General features: G+C 43.8%; 1 long non-coding RNA gene across 1 annotated transcript; it reads left to right on the forward strand.

The window, feature by feature from the left end:
- Positions 1–1,504: 1,504 nt before the first annotated feature.
- LOC144367429 (uncharacterized) lies at positions 1,505–13,978 on the forward strand. The gene is made up of 2 exons (XR_013426788.1): positions 1,505–1,683; positions 7,461–13,978. It is a non-coding gene; the product is annotated as an uncharacterized LOC144367429 (long non-coding RNA).
- Positions 13,979–14,996: the final 1,018 nt, after the last annotated feature.

Below are 14,996 nucleotides of genomic sequence, written 5' to 3' on the forward strand. Positions count from 1 at the left end.
CAGGGGAACAAGGCTCATATTAGATTCCTTGTCCAGGAAGTCTGACCCCAAAACACAAATCTGACCCCAAAGCTCATGCTTTTCTTATTTAGAGTTCCCATAAGGCACTGTGGTTTCTATCAAAAGTATTTCTCTACCTGCTCTCTTGGCCAGGGTGTGAGGCAGCAGGAAACTTGATTCAAACAAACCTCAATATGGGATGTTCAAAAGGTCAATTTGTAAGAGTGACAACTCATTCTGTATTTAATGAAATATTTATTTCGGATGGTAACACCAGACAAGTCCTGTAAGAGCTCAGTAAAAACAAAAAAAAACCACAAAACCACAATATAAGAGAGGAGCCTGGGCGGAGGGCGGCAGGGCTGGCTCCCTGGGCAGCAGGCATGACTCAGGAGGCTGAGTTGAGTAGGAGGATCTGGGACCTGGAGGGAGGCGCGGCCTGGGCCCTTGGAGCACACCTGTTTGGCGAAGGGAGGTCTGAGGCCTGGGAGCAGCAGTGGCATCTGTTAGTGTCCACCCTCGGCCCCCTCGGGAGCAATAACGGCCCCAGGAACCGCTAGTTCTCCTCTGGATCCATAACGGCCCTCGGAATCATCTGCACCCAGATCCGTCCAGAGCAGCAAGGAAACCTTCGCCCCTGTCATCCCTGACCCCTGAAGGGCCATAGCTGCGCAATCCCAGCGGGTGCAGGTAGTGGGTGCAGGAACCGTGGCGGGAAGTTATGGCGTGAAGCAGGACAGGGTTTACTGGCTTCAGGATGGGGTCGGGTTGCTGGCAGGACGAGCTGCGCTGCCTTAGGTGCTCGAGGGTACATCTGTAAGGCCACCGTGTGCTGGGGAGGAGGGGACACTGTCCTCCTGTCCTCCGTGAGACTTCGGCCTCTCTCCTCCGTTCTTGCTCCTTCTCCCTTCTTCCTCGGGAGCTCCAGTGTCTCCCAGTGTGCGACAGCCTCCCTCTGCACCTCAGTTCTTTTGACTGACTCCCGCTGAGGCCTGTCCTTGCAGAGTCATGCAGCTTAGTGAAGGAAAAGTCTCTTTCTGCCTCCTTTGATGGAGGAAGACATTGGGTCTGAGATGGGAGTGGTTCTCCAAGGTCTCCGTTTGGTTTGTGGGCCAGTATGCCTTCCCCTGTATTACATTTAAGTCACAGTAAGTTTCTTAATAAAATACCCCTTTCTGGCTGGGACTGTGGCTCAGTGGCAGAGCTGCTTGCCTCCTAAGTATGAGGCACTGGGTTCGATCCTCAGCACCACATAAAAATAAATAAACAAAATAAAGGCATTTTGTCTATCTACAACTAAAAGAAATATTTTAAAAAATACTCCTTTCACCAGAGCCAAAGTTTCTATAATTAGAAAACAGATGAGTGCTGTAGAGCAGAATTCCTTTTTTAGCTGACATTTAAATGATGGCAGATGTTTTCATTTGGATTTGAAGTTCATTCACTATGAGACTCACACCCACTTGTTCACCGCTACAAACATGTGGGTGGGGAAGACCTAATGGGACAGCCTCCCAGGAGGTGTCCTGGGAAGTTTCTGGGTAGGTTTTAATGCAGTAGATCCCTGCCACGGCAGGCCAGATGACTCATAACCACACTGCTTGCATTTTCAATCCCCAGGTCTGCACCTGCTTCCACATCTTCCATGTTTTCCAAGAGCAGCAGAGAATGAGTAAATCCCTGGTGAGTTTTTCTATTCATGTGTTTATTCTCTACTTTTGCTTACAATATTCCTTAGGAGGCAAATAAATAGTCTAAAATATGTTCAAAACAGTATAGTGATCAACAACCAATGACTTTGTCCTGTTCATGTGTGTAGACAGCGTGATCCTTAAAGCATCCCTAAAACCAGAGTACATGTGTGTCTCCTATTTTTTGGCATTCAGAGCAAGTAATTATTAATATTATACATTCCTTGTCTTACATTGACCGTAAGTGGGAATGTTCCTTTCTTTTGGATTTTAAATATTTCTTTGATGTGATTAGAAATAGCCTTCCTAAATAACAACCAACAAGCCACTGCCACCGATACCTTAACTTGTCTGTCCTCTGGGTAGACAGCATAATGCCCAGGAAGGACTCAGCACCCATGATCTTTGTGGTGACTAAAACATTGGTTTTGTTGCTCTGTGCAAGGATAAGGCCTGGGTTAGCTGGAGGAATGGCCTCTCCCTTAAGTGAGTCTAAGCAGTTCTTTCTGCTGGTTGATCTGGATTGCACAGCAGACAGTGCAGTAGAAATTCCTGGCAGAGGTGTCCTCATTTCCCATTCCCATCTTATCCTGCCTCCCACAGTCTCCATTCTGTGCCTGCCACTTCCCTCATCCTGTTCTGGTGAAGGTTGCCCGTGACCTAATGTACACTGAGTATTTCTAACATGCACACCCAGGGCTAATTGCCCATCATTGTCTTAGACACTCTGCAGTCTCCCCTGTAATTTTCTGTCCCATATTTGTCTTGTTGCCCTCTTTGTGAATCTGAGGAGTTCTTCTGCCGTTAGCTCACGACCCTCCTTACTCCTGTCTGATCTCACTGTCCTGTGCTTTTAACCCCAAATCTATGTCAATCCTCCATGGGGATCAGATGCCTTTGTCCAGCCAGCTACTGAGCCTCTCCCTGAGGTATGTCCAGAGGACACCTCAAGCTAATAAATACAATAGATCTCAAATCGTTTTTGTTGGTCTGTCTATGCCTTCTGCTCTTGCCCCTATTTGTTCATTGAGGCAGCCTATGAGCCTGTCCAGAAAAGTGGGATCCTTCTAAGCTCTTCCATTTGCTGTTGTCACAGGCAGTTGCTAAAGTTTGCTGGTGTTATATTCAAAGTTATCCTTTCCCCTTACTCTCTCCTTGTCACCATTATTACAGTTTTGGGGGTTGATTTTGTTTCTTTGGACTCGTGCAGAAACTCCCATTCTCTACTACTTCTTTCCTTCACTGGCTCAAGTGCATTGTCTGCCTTGAGTATTTCTCCTAAAACCATATTTTGATCATGCTGCCCCCATGTGGAAAGCTCTTCAGAGGCTCCCTGAGTGACCAAGAAAACTAGGTTATAATTAAACTGGGAGTGGGAGATGGTGAAAAATCAAATTTAAGAAAAAGCCAGAATTGGGTTTTAGCCATTTTGAATCGGCACTGTTAGCATGAGGTAAAGCAGAGATAGCAAGAGGGCAAGGCTTGTGTTGGGACTTCAGTGGACAGTCTGCACTGGAAGTCAGCATGGAAAGCTGTGTTGGGTAAGGGGGTGAGCCCAGGACTCTTCCATGTGCAAAGTGCTACAGAAGGTAGGACTGGGTGGGGCTGGTAGTGAGGCCAGAATGAGGACCAGAGGCATGAAGTTTCAGGAGCTAAGGAAATGAAAAGATCTGGGGGTTGGAGGAGGAACTGTATCAAATGCTATTCATAGTCAAGCCCAAGAACAGAACTGGCCATGGGATTCAGTCCTGGGACTCCTTGAGGATTTGTTTAGCTGGATCTGGAGAGGTTTAAAAGAGAGTGAAAGAATTGGATTTCATCTGTGTACAAATTTTTAAACAAATGTTGACCCAATGGGAAAAGAAGAATTAGTCAGTAGATGTGGAGGGAGTTAAGGCCAAAAGAGGATTGTTTTGTTTTGATGGGAGGAATAAGATTGGAGATGAGCCCGGGGAGAAGGAAAATCTTTGACTTACTTGTGTTTTATTTGCTGTACTAATTTGGAAAGTGATAAGCTAGGAATAGACACCACTGATAAGTGTGGTATTCACAAAACTGTGTTAAGTGCTTTCCACGGAGCTCCTGCTTCCTGCTGATGGTACAGTATGTGATTGGGACCATCATCATCTTATTGTAGAGGTGATGATACTAAAAGGAAGCAGTTATAGTGCTGGTGGGAGTTTTTGTGAATTCAGAAGATGCACACTAAAAATCAGTTTCCAGGTGAGCTAGCTGTCCCTTCTCAGGACAGTGTTTCTCCTTTCCTGGAATGTGTTAATGTGGAGAAAAGAAATTCAGGGTTGCCTGCTGGAAATTGGGAACAACCAAGTCATGCTATTGCTGATACCTCTTGTAGCAGGCTGTGGACTTTCCTGAAATGAAATCTATAAGTAGAACATGTGTCACCTGGCTTGCTTATTACTTTGGTGATGTGGTCAATACTGCAGAGTGATAGCAATTGGATTTCAGGCATGCTGAACTTGAGATCTGGGACATGTCAGCCTGGACTTGAGGACAGTTCTGGGATGGCATGAGTGGTCTTGGAAACCCAGAGGTTGCAGCTAGTGTCTGAAGTGTGGGCAGTATAGTGAGGCCTGTGGCCTCAATCTGTAGCACTTCACCTCAGTGCAGTTTATCGGCATCAGAATTGCTTTGCATAGTGTCCATCTGGTTTATTGTTGTTGCTGATTGTTCTTATTAGAGACTGAACCCAGAGGTGCTCTGCCACTGAGTCATACCCCTAGCCCTCTTTATTTTTTTGAGACAAGGACTCAGTAAGTTGCTGACGCTGTCCTTGAACTTCCAATTCCACTGCCTCAGACTTCCAAACCACTGTGATTACAAGCTTGCGTCACCACACCCAACAACAGTGCCTGTTTTCAGTGGCTTCTCTCTTCAGGCAACTTTTCCCTCTTCAATTGCTCCACTCCCTCAACCACCATCCCCCTCTTTAATGTATCCATCTAGTTTTAAGCTCCAAATGTCATCCTTACAAGCCCCGCAGCATTGTTCTCTCTCTCTCTCTAACCCATTCACGTCTCATCGCTGGCTCTGTTGCCATCTCTCTTTAGCTTTGTTTTACTTCTGGATGATAAGTTGCTTCACCTGCTTCTTTCCCCAACTGCTCCCACATTCCCTGGTGCTCCCATCTCCCAAGATGTCTTTCTACAGTTGTTGTGACTGCACTAGTATCTCTTCCCTCTCCGAGCCTATCTGTTTAGAGCGTTAGTTCTTCCTCTCACCTCATTCTTCTTAGAACCTGCTCCATTCCCTTCATTTTCCTTCGTGTGTTTCTATTTCCTCACAACCTTCTGTTATGTAAAACTGGAATTAGAGGTTGTGGAAAAGACTCTAATAATGACTCAACTAACAAACTCTATCTTCCCCTGTGTGTCCCCCTCCTTGGACCATTACCAGGAAGGCATCCTCCTGCAAGACACTTCTCCTTGATTTCAGATTTAGGATTTTTACACAGTTCCCTTAGAATTTTCTTTCTTGGGGCTGGGGATGTGGCTCAAGTGGCAGCGCTCTCCCCTGGCATGGGTGTGGCCCGGGTTCGATCCTCAACACCACATACAAACAAAGATGTTGTGTCTGCTGAAAACTAAAATGTAAATAAAATATTTTTTATAAAAAGAATTTTCTTTCTTCTTTGCACTCCTCCTGAGTTGCCTTCCTATATTTCCTGCTTCTAATCTCCAGCTTAAGATCTGCCACCTTCTCTATTGTTTTCCAACATGAAAAGTACTTGAAGATTTTTTTTTTCCACAAGAAATAAATTTTTGACCAAATTACCTGGAACCCTGTGATATAACAGTGTCATTTGACAGCAAAGAAGCAGTTTAGACTGACATGATCCCATACATCATAAAAGTGCAAAGACATTCATCTTTATTAATTTTCCCCAAGAAATATGCTATGTTCTTTCAAAGCACATACCACATGAACTTTTTTTTTGGGGGGGGGGTGGTGCTGGGGATTGAACCCAAAGCCTTGTGCATGCAAGGCAAGCACTCTACCAACTGAGCTATATCTCCAGCCCAGCACATGAATTGTTAAAATACACACTCTCTTTTTTTAAAAAAAAAATATATATTTATTTAGTTGTAGATGGACACAATATCTTTATTTATTCATTTTTATGTGGTGCTGAGGATCAAACCCAGGGCCTCACACATGCAAGGCAGGTGCTCTACCACTGAGCTGCAGCTCCAGCCCCTACACCCTCTTTAAAATGACAGATGTATGGGCTGGGGATGTGGCTCAAGCAGTAGCACACTTGCCTGGCATACGTGCGGCCCGGGTTCGATCCTCAGCACCACATACAAACAAAGATGTTGTGTCTGCCAAAAACTAAAATAAATAAATATTAAAATTTTCTCTCTCTCTCTCTCTCTCTCTTAAAAAAAAACTTAAAATGACAGATGTGTCAAGGGTCAAGGCACATTAAAGAATGGCAGCTCAATGTTCACAACTCAATAATGAGGACTAAACATTAACATTTATATTATTCAGAATTTGGGGTATTACCACTGATCTGGAAACATAGTAGATACGTAAGTATGATAGCCGAAAAGATGAAAACCTCTTAAAAGTGAAAATATCTATGTACCTATTAAAAAACTCTTAACACCCATTAGAAAATTTATTAGGAACAGCATGTTTTCAAAATTAACAACTGTCTCAAGACTATTAAAAGACAGTAATTATTTTATGGCCATCTTGTTCAAAATAAACCAATGAAATTCATGACATGTAGTAAAATTATCTACGCTAGTCCTCTGGTTCAAATGTTTTGAAAGTAATTCCATTTCATTCTTAGTCACTACATGACACCTTCAAATGGTCCAATACCTTGGCACCTAAATATATATTAAAAAGGACCTTGATATCAATACCACAGGGGAAAAGCTGAATTCAGGACACTAAAATTTAGGGATGTCTGAGGAATGAATGGAACGAGAAAGAACCCTAGTTTCTCATCATTCCTTCATGGACTCGTGTACCCCCAGCTCCCATGAGCATGATACAGTAACTATGTGGCTCTGGGTGATCCTGGATTATCTGTCCAAGAGGCCCCTCTTCCTCATGACTCTCTCAGTGTCCCCTGAGATATCCTGCTGAAAATGCACCAAATTCCTCATCCAATGATCTGGAAGAAAGAGGAGAGGTTGTTTGACTTCATGGATGCAATTCTCAGACATGAAGGTGAGTAAGTTCTAACTAGAGCTTAGACCAATTTAAAATCCCAATTTTATCTCAACCTTTATTCTTGACACCCTGAACCATCATTTTCAGTTCCATTTTTTTTAGTTGTAGATGGACACAGTATGTTTATTTTATTTTTATGTGGTGTTGAGGATCAAACCTCACAAATGCCAGGCGAGTGCTCTCTCACTGAGCCACAACCCCAGCTCTCATTTTTGGTTCTGATCCTCAGACATTATTGACCCCCTACTCCAAAAATCATTTCATACACCCAAGGTCAGGCCCAGAATTCTGCTTCATAGCAAGGACTTGAGGTGATTCTGCTGGTAGAGCAGAGCACAGCTAGAAAATAGCACTTTGGAGTTAATTCACACTGTGGTCCCTGCCAGTTACTTCATCAGAATTAACCATGACACAGACATCACTAACATATCAGCATCACGACCCAGGAGCCCCGGTGCCTGACCCCTACCCTAACCCCCAACTGTCTCCCCATACGCCTGCTCCTGTTTAGTGTAAAAAGCACTGGAAGGAACTAACTGAGGTCTCCCTGCCTACCAGCCTGGTGAAGACCTCACGGTGCTCTGGTACCACTGAGTACACACGCTGTCTCTTCAGCTTCGTCTTCAGCCCACAGTGTCTCCACAACCCAGAGGTGCTTAGGCTCAAGGTCCAGATCCTCTAGATCCTCCTCAGAATCTGATGACCACTTCCTCTTCTTCTGGCCAGAGCACTGAAGTTGAAGCCCAAGTTCTACCCTCTGTATGGAGTCAGAAAACTTGGACAGATCCACTTCCAGCTTCTCTGGATCTGATGACTGCTTCTCTTTCCACTTCATGTTAGAGGACTGGTTCTGAAGACTGGGATCTACCCCGTCAGTGGAGTCACAAAACTGACAACTCCACTTCCACCTCCTCCTCAGAATCAGATGACGACTCCTCTTTCCTCTTTTGGACAGAGGACAGTATGAAGGCTGGGAGTCCTACCTTCCAGGTCAAGTCAAAACCCTGACAATTTCCACCTCCACTTCTGAATCTGAAGACGACACCTCTTTTAGAAGACAGTCTGAATCCTGGGTTCTACACTCTGGGTCAAGTCAGAAAACTCTGGCAGATCTATTCATCTTCTTTGAATCCAGGGGTCACCCATTTGCTTCTTCTGGCAGGATGACTGAGGCAGCAGGTGAGGCTGAGTAAAGAAACCAAGTAAAGGTGCTGTTCAGAATTCAGCCTTTCACCACTAAGCCCAGTCCACCACCAGAAAACCTAAACCAGTCAACTCTTCCTTTCTCCTCAGCCATTTTACCTTTGCAGATAACCATCTGCCCTTGATTCGCCTTTCCATGGTCCCATCTCCCCGTTTTAAAAAATTTATCCTCATTATACAAACTTTCTCTTTTGGGGGGAGTGACCCTGCTTACATCCCCTCTATCCCTTTCCTCTGTTTGGATCATATCTCCAAACCCAGGTCCTCTCTCCGCAGATTGACCTTCCACGTGGACTTCTTTGACCCACATCCTGTCCTGTCCTCCTTCAAAACTGGGCTTCCTTAGTCCACCTTTCCTGACTTCTCTATCCTCTCTTCCATGCCAGTCACAGTCTCAAATCTGTTCTCGCTCCAGCTCCTTCATCGGATGGTCCTGTAACTTTGTCATCCACCACTACCTCCAGGCAGTACCCTGAGGTGCTAGGCTGGGAATTCTGGGTCCTCAGGTTTAGCAGACAGTTGACAAGTGGTCATGAGTTCTCTCAAACTTGCTTCTCTTCCACAAAACCTAGACTCTGATCTGTGCAAACCCTTCTGCAATCTGGTTGAACATGCGCCTCTCCAGATAGGGGAGAAATCAGCAGTGATCAGTCCTGAGGAGAAACTGGTCCCATGAGTGCCAAGGGCTCCTGGAGTCTGTCCCTTCCTCTCTGCACATTACCATTTCAGAGCTCAGTCTGGCCAAGAGGGAGAAGAATATCAAGGAAACTTAGGGAGAATAGAAATGATAAGTCCTCTCAAGAGGAAGATAATAAATATACACAAAAGACCAAGTACATTGAATTGTCAGCTGAAAAATGAAAACCCGTGGTTTTCAAAGCTATTCTGCTAAATGTCACTGGCCTTTACTGTCTTCAGGAATCTGTCCTGAGGACATATCCTAAGCCATCCTTGAGTTTGGGAGACATTTTGAGGATCTATAATACAAAACTGCATGTGCTCACACACTCTTCACATGGTGTCTATAATTTGGGGAGTTTATATGTCAACTAAAAGTCTGCCTCTCAATTCCAATTAATCTCACTTGCTTAGCAAATTTGGGATTCCCAGCATGGGTCGTGACACACATATTTCACTACCACTATGTACCTTAAAGAAAAATGTCACATATACAAAACAACAACAACAACAACAGCAACAGGAAAGTTCTGTAATTCCAGACATTGTTTTCTCCTGGTACCTAAAGGAACTGGTGAGTTGCTCACCAACCTCCTAACTTAGGCCTCTGCTTTCTACCTTTATAACTGAGTCATGCTTTGTCTCTCTCTCACCAAAATTTGTGAATAAATATATATTCAAAACAAAACATGTGACCATTGTGAAGTGTAGAATTCAGCAGCATTAAGTACAACCATGTATCTCTTGTGACGGAGGTTTTTTTCCCAGATGTGTTTAGTTGATTTCATCATTGTGCATACAGTGTGCTTACACCTATGGCTGTGACACCACTGTGGAATATCATGTGATGGAGCCCTTTCATATATGTGATGTATTGGTCCATCATTGGCTAAAATTTTGTCATGTGAAGCGTGACTGTTGGTTTTCCTTGTGCAGTCACTACCACATTCCTATCTCTAGAGCTTTTTTTTTTTTTAATCACCCCTACAAGGTTTTGCAGCCTTGAAACACAAACTCCCTACTTCTCTTCCCACAGCTCCTGCCGACCATCATTCTACTTTCTATGAATTTAACAATTCTTGGTGCCTCGTCTGTCTTGCATAGTGTGAACTCAAGAGTATTTGTCCCTATGTCTGGCTGATTTGTGCACTGATCTTAAGCTCCTATATTGGTGGAAATGTGTCAGCATTTCCTTTTTAGGGCTAATAGTTGAATTTGAGGATAGACTCCATCTTTTGTCCATTCATCCACTCATCCATTGACTGGCTTTGGATTGCTTCCACAGTTGGGCTCTAAAGTCTTTCTTTTTTTTTTTTTATTGTTGGTCGTTCAAAACATTACACAGTTCTTAATACATCATCTTTCACACTTTGATTCAAGTGGGTTATGAACTCCCAACTTTACCCCGTATACAGATTGCTGTATCACATCAGTTACCCTTCCATTGATTGACATATTGCTTTTCTAGTGTCTGATGTATTCTGCTGTCAGTCCTATTCTCTACTATCCCCCCTCCCCTCCCCTCCCCTCCCCTTTTCTCTCTCTACCCCTTCTACTGTAAATCATTTCTTCCATTTGTATTATCTTGTCTTACCCCTCCTTTCCTCTTATATATCATTCTCACTCCCTTTCCCTCCCACCTCTCATCCCTGTTTAATGTAAATCTTCTTCTCAAGCTCTTCGTCCCTACCCTGTCCTTGTTTACTCCCCTTATATCAAAGGGGTCATTTGGTATTTGTTTTTTAACGATTGACTAGCTTCACTTAGCATAATCTGCTCTAATGCCATCCATTTCCCTCCAAATTCTATGATTTTGTCGTTTCTTAATGCAGAGTAATTCTCCATTGTGTATAAATGCCACATTTTTTTTTATCCATTCATCTATTGAAGGGCATCTAGGTTGGTTCCACAATCTTGCTATCGTGAATTGTGCTGCTATGAACATCGATTTAGCAGTGTCCCTGTAGCATGCTCTTTTTAAGTCTTTAGGGAATAGACCGAGAAGGGGAATAGCTGGGTCAAATGGTGGTTCCATTCCCAGCTTTCCAAGAAATCTCCATACTGCTTTCCAAATTGGCTGCACCAATTTGCAGTCCCACCAGCAATGAACAAGAGTGCCCTTTTCCCCGCATCCTCTCCAGCACTTATTGTTGTTTGACTTCCTAATGGCTGCCAATCTTACTGGAGTGAGATGGTATCTTAGGGTAGTTTTGATTTGCATTTCTCTGACTGCTAGCGATGGTGAGCATTTCTTCATGTACTTATTGATTGATTGTATGTCCTCCTCTGAGAAGTGTCTATTCAGGTCCTTGGCCCATTTAATGATTGGGTTATTTGTTATCTTATTGTCTAATTTTTTGAGTTCTTTGTATATTCTGGTTATTAGGGCTCTATCTGAAGTGTGTGGATTAAAAATTTGTTCCCAGGATGTAGGCTCCCTATTTACCTCTCTTATTGTTTCTCTTGCTGAGAAAAAACTTTTTAGTTTAAGTACGTCCCATTTGTTGATTCTTGTTGTTAACTCTTGTGGTGCAGCCAATTTGGAAAGCAGTATGGAGATTCCTTGGAAAGCTGGGAATGGAACCACCATTTGACCCAGCTATTCCCCTTCTTGGACTATTCCCTAAAGACCTTAAAAGAGCATACCATAGGGATGCTGCTACAACGATGTTCATAGCAGCACAATTCACAATAGCTAGACTGTGGAACCAACCTAGATGCCCTTCAATAGATAAATGGATAAAAAAAATGTGGCATTTGTACACAATGGAGTATTACTCTGCACTAAAAAATGACAAAATCATGGAATTTGCAGGGAAATGGATGGCACTAGAACAGATTATGCTAAGTGAAGCTAGCCAATCCCTAAAAAACAAATGCCAAATGTCATCTTTGATATAAGGAGAGCACTAAGAACAGAATAGGGGGGAAGAGAATGAGAAGAAGATCACCATTAAACAGGGACGAGAGCGGGGAGGGAAAGATCACCATTAAACAGGGATGAGAGCGGGGAGGGAAGTGAGGGGAAAGGGGAAAAAAACAAGAGAGAGAAATGAATTACAGTAGATGGGGTAGAGAGAGAAGATGGGAGGGGAGGGGAGGGGGGATAGTAGAGGATAGGAAAGGCAGCAGAATACAACAGACACTAGTATGGCAGTATGTAAAAAGCAGATGTGTAACCGATGTGAATCTGCAATACGTATATGGGGTAAAAATGAGAGTTCATAATCTGCTTGAATCAAATGTATGAAATATGATATGTCAAGAGCTTTGTAATGTTTTGAACAACTAATAATAATAATAATAAAAGAAAGAAACCCGGCATCAAGAGAGTCGCTTTGGAAATGCATTGTGATGACAGGAGGAATGTGACTCAGAGATGGATGGTCAGGAGCAATTGAGACAAGAATATGGCAGACTCGGAGCGCCCAGGCTTCTGGAACCAAAGAACATACAGAGCTGCAGTGGAGGCTGAGCAGAGCTGGGGAGAGGACAGCTGTAGTTGCGGGTCACAGGAATAGCTGGCTTTCTTAGAGAAAGAGAATGTGGGGAAATTCAAAACCATGTTAAGAATGATTAAAACAGAAAAGCAAGAAGGCAAAGGAATCAAGAGTTTGATGTTATAATAACTTATACAAAGTGGATCAGATGAGAAAATTAAAAGAGCAAAGAATTAGGAAACCACAATTTTATATGAAGAGAAAATGATGCCACAGGACATCAGAAGACACGTAGGATCCCAGACAGTTATGGCTACCCACACAGTTGTGCTATAACCCATGGGCTTTACTGAGGGAGCGGGTCGGGATAGTTTAAGAGGAAGGAAGAAAACCAGGGGCAGCAATTGAGATGCAATGGGAATGACACAAGAGTCCAGAAGGCCACCCAAGGACACTGTCTCTTCAGCTAATCCCAAACTCTCAGGTTCTTTCCTATGATTGTTCAGATTCTCTGTTCTCCTGTATCTCTTGCCTAAACTAATCATACGCCACACCAACTGGAAAGCTGGAAAAATAAAATAGGGTTGGTAGTACTAAAAGGGAGAAGGGGGAATGAATGAAAGACAGCTTACCTGTCACTGCTACCTGACAAGCTCTAGCTCAGTGTTCCCAAATCAGGAAATGTAATTTCCATTTTATTTTTAAAGTCAACTCATTATCTTTAATATTTACAACCAAAGCATTCATTTATGTCAATGTTTTGATAATTGGGGGGAAATTTAACATTTATTATTGCCAAAATAACGATAGAGATATTCCTGCGACATTTTCAGAAAGGAACAACCCAGCCCCTACCGCTAGGAATCCACCGATCTGCCATAGATAAGACCAGTCTTTCCCAAAGATGCATAAATGGGAATTAAACAATGCTCTTCAGGATTTGGAATTTCAGTCAAAATAAATGCTTGGTCGGAATATTTTGCTTTTTTATTTTAAAATACCTATAGGTTTAAGGAAACTTGTGAGAATGGTACACACAATGTACCATTCATGCAATATCCCCCAATATGAACACATGATAAGACTATAGGATAGTATTTACATTAGGAAATTTCATCCATTCAATGAGTCTGTAGGTCTTTATCAATTGGGAAATAGAGTCCTAGTACTTGCCTTGGTACCTGCCTTGAGCCCTGGAACATGGATTTCCGGTGAGCTCTGCATGCTGACTTCTGGTGTGGCCAGGAAATGGGTCTTACAGTGAGAATAGGAAGGCTGACTTAGGCAGGCCCAAAAGTTGGAGTCCGGTGCCTGCCTGCCCAGCATTACCCAAGACAGGCCTTTCATCAAGAGAGTTTCCTGGCAGTGACTTCTGAAGCGCACCTCTCACACAGTGATATGTGGGAAGCCATTCTGACACGTGATTGGGTGACTCCCGTTAAGGGTCTGAGGCGCTTTGGCTGTGTGGAAGCTTTCCCGTCCCTTTCCTGATGAGAGAGCCCATCGGTGTAGGGGTGTGCCTGACCACTGACCCCGGGGAGCCAATCACTGACCCTGACCTTGGAGTGCAGCCCCCCCTCAACCTTCATTGGATGGAATTCTCCCCTGAATCTCTTGTTCCCCAATAAAAGGCTACTCCAGGCGTGTTCACTCTCTCTCTCTCCTGCTAGCCCTGAGTAATCCTCGCTGCCCTGCTGGGCGGTTAGAGGAGGGAACCAGAGAGGCGAGCCGTCTCGGACCTAGCAATAGAAATAAGGTAACTGAGTCTGTGTGTTTTATTTCGATCTCTTCTAACTAACTTTATGCCTAGAACCTCATTAATGAAACCGTTGCGCAGGCCGCGTGGTAGAGTGATCAGGAACACCAAACCAGTCTGGAGACCCTGACGCTGTCTGGTGCCACCCCCACGCTGTGTGGTTGATGTCATGATTTCCCCAGTCTCTATCTACACCCCTTCCCTTGTCTTCTTTCCTGGACACTCACCCCCACTCTATAGTAAGTACCCACAGGGCAGGACCTGAGTCTGATTTATTGCTCTGCTCATCCCACTCCTACCAAATGCTTAGTGAAATTCCTGTAAGAACGCAGGACACTGAAACCAAGGTCAGCTTCCCAGGTAGGTCATGTACATCCATATCCTGTGAAGATGCTGCATCCTGAGGACATGACAGCTTTCATTCAGACCCTCCTAGACCTCCAGCCATGTGCCTTTTCTGTTAGCTGGTCCCAATTTGTGTCCTTTTTTTACATGACAAATCAGTAATTATAGGATTGTGCTCTCCTAACCTCAGTGATATACTATAGAGAATTATACAGTAGGTCATTGGATGTATACGACCAACCTGGGAAGCTCATCTCCAGCCATGTGCCTCTTTTAGCTGGTGCCAATTTGTGTCCTTTTTGACAAGACAAAACAATAAATGTAGGATTTATGCTCTCCTAACCTCAGTGAGATGTTATAGAGAGTTATACAAAATAGGATCATGGGAATCCCCAGTTATGCACCATTGATTAGAAGTGCGAGTGGTCTGGGAATCCCAGAGCTTACAGCTGGTTTCTGAAGACAGGGCAGCATAGAGGGGGCCCTCAACCTATGCTCCATACAATTGATAAGCGTCAGAATTGCATTGCACAGTCTCTGTCTTTAATGACTTCTTCCTTCATGGAATTTTACCTCTTCAGTTGCTCCACTCACCCAGCCACCATTCCTCTTTTAACACATTCAACCAGCCTTAAGCTCATTCCATGCTGGCATTTCCCAGCCTCTTCACAT

This window comes from Ictidomys tridecemlineatus, chromosome 10 (genome assembly GCF_052094955.1).
Source record: "Ictidomys tridecemlineatus isolate mIctTri1 chromosome 10, mIctTri1.hap1, whole genome shotgun sequence".
Classification (NCBI taxonomy): domain Eukaryota; kingdom Metazoa; phylum Chordata; class Mammalia; order Rodentia; family Sciuridae; genus Ictidomys; species Ictidomys tridecemlineatus.